Below are 2,500 nucleotides of genomic sequence, written 5' to 3'. Positions count from 1 at the left end.
CCAGGGAAAATCACTCAGGCAGCAAGGCACTTTGCCACCTGTCATAAGACTACTCTGGTGACGTACAGTTGTCGTAAGTGTGGCAGGGGCAGTGAGAACAGCCACTCCATCAGCACTCACTACCCTAAGTGCAAGGGGAGGGCAGAAGGAGTACAGGCCGATCAACTGGCCCATCGATGTGGTAGTTGCGAAGCGTCCTTTGCAACTAAGAGCGGGCTTAGCCAACACAAACGACACGTCCACCCAAGTGAACGGAATATGGAGAGGATCGCGGAGGTACGCTCCAAGAAGGTGAAGGGGGGTGCGACCTCGCTATGGAGTGCTAAGGAGGTGGAAGAGTTACTGAAGCTCGAGGAGAGATATGCGGGCGAGAGGTACATTAACATGGCGATCGCCAAGCATCTCCCCAGTAAAACTAGCGAGCAGGTAAGGGAGAAAAGACGTCGGCTTGTCAGGACCCCCATAAATCCGTCAGAGGATCATAGCGGTGATCTGAGACAGGAGATGCCAGCGCCACCCCTGGTTCAGGGGATCGCCGAGAAATTGAAAGAGAGGGCGGCCTCCCTGGATCTTTCTCTGAGCGAGCTCGGCGGCAGTGGGGATTTGCCAAGGGAGGATCACGAGTTGGGTGAGCTCGTGGAGGCTACGGCCTCGGCTTTGAGGGGGAGGCTGGGAGCTGGTGTCTCGAGTGCTCTGAGTCATAGTACTCCTGGTAGTAGGCAACGAGGGGCAGGCCGTGTTTTCAGAAACCCTCAGGGAGGAAACAGGGCGGCCAAGCGGAAGACTTATAGGAAACATCAGAGGATGTTCCTTAAGGATCCTGCGAGGCTAGCCAGTGAAATCCTTGATGGAGTGGAAGGAACAGAATGTCCAATCCCACTGGCCATTATAGAGCAAGCGTACAGGACCAGTTGGGAAGGGAATGTCAACTTTGCTGGACTAGGCCAATTTACATCATCAGGAGAAACGGACAACGAGTGCTTTGCAGAGCCAATCACGGCCAAATCTGTAAAAGCTGCCCTAGGCAAGATCAAGCGCGACACCGCCCCGGGCCCAGACAGGATCACAAAGCAGATGCTAAGTGACTGGGATCCGAAAGGCGAAAAACTGGCACGGCTGTACACCACGTGGTTGGTCAGCGGAGTGGTACCCAGGGCTTTCAAGGAATGTCGGACAACACTAATTCCTAAATCTACTGATCGGGAGGCGCTCAATGACGTGGGGAACTGGAGACCCATCACCATTGGATCAGTGATTTTAAGGCTCTTTTCTAAGATTCTGGCGGAGAGGCTGGCGCGTGCTTGCCCATTGAATCCTAGACAAAGGGGGTTCATCCGCGCCCCTGGGTGTTCCGAGAACCTAAAGGTTCTGCAAGGCCTTCTCGGACACTGCAAAAAAGAGCGGGGCCAGCTTGCGGTAGTGTTTGTCGATTTCGCGAAGGCTTTCGACTCCATCTCTCATGATCACATCCTGTGTGCACTGATGCAGAGACAGGTTGACCATCACGTGATTAAGCTGATCCAATCAGCTTATGTGGACTGCGTGACCAGAATCATTGTCAATGGGGACAAGACGGACCCCATTGAGATGAAGGTTGGAGTGAAGCAGGGAGATTCTATGTCTCCAATCCTCTTCAACCTGGCTATGGATCCCCTGATCCAAGCCCTCGACAACCTTGGAAGTGGCTATATGGTAGGAGGTACTAGGGTTAGTACCTTAGCGTTTGCAGATGATCTTGTCCTGATTAGTGACTCCTGGGAAGGCATGAGAGACAACATCGCTATCCTAGACACATTCTGCGAGAAGACGGGGCTTAGGGTTCAGCCCAAGAAATGTCACGGGTTCCTGATTGGGAAGGGAGTTACCTCCTTCACGGTCAATAACTGTAAGGCGTGGAGGTTGGGAAAGGAACCAATTCATCTCATCAGCCCTGATGAGATGGAGAAATATCTGGGGGCAAGGGTGAATCCTTGGGTGGGGATCACCAAGCCAGATATCCACACCCAGCTGAGGGAGTGGGTGACTAAGATCAACAATGCTCTTCTCAAACCAGTCCAAAAAGTCAGAATGTTGAATAACTTTGCAATTCCCAGGATGATCTATCTGGCTGATCACTGCGACTTTAGGGGCACAGCACTAGCCACTATGGATGGCACAATCAGGAAGGCTGTGAAGGAGTGGCTCCACCTACCTCAGTCAACCTGTAATGGCTTGCTATATTCTAGGCCTCGAGATGGTGGCTTGGGTATCCAGAAGTTAGAGGCCCTCGTGCCTTCCATCCAAGCGAGACGCCTATACCGGTTGCTGAACTCCGAAGACGGTATAGTGAGGGCGATAATGACAAGCACGAGTGGACAGTCTGAGTTCAAGCGGCTATGGTGCATAGCGGGCGGGGATCCTGATGAGATTCCCCCCATCGGACAAGGAGGAAACGGCAGAGGGACGGTCCCGAGTGACTGGAGACGGGAGGAAAAGCGTGTTTGGTGCAATCTGCCAGTTC

General features: G+C 53.1%; 1 pseudogene; it reads left to right on the top strand.

The window, feature by feature from the left end:
• The window catches only part of LOC136672443 (28S ribosomal RNA), an 8,428-nt pseudogene that overhangs the window by 3,615 nt on the left and 2,313 nt on the right, over nt 1-2,500 (top strand).

The sequence above is a fragment of the Hoplias malabaricus genome, chromosome 16 (assembly GCF_029633855.1).
Source record: "Hoplias malabaricus isolate fHopMal1 chromosome 16, fHopMal1.hap1, whole genome shotgun sequence".
Classification (NCBI taxonomy): Eukaryota; Metazoa; Chordata; class Actinopteri; order Characiformes; family Erythrinidae; genus Hoplias; species Hoplias malabaricus.
This window is presented reverse-complemented; position numbering and strand designations above follow the sequence as displayed.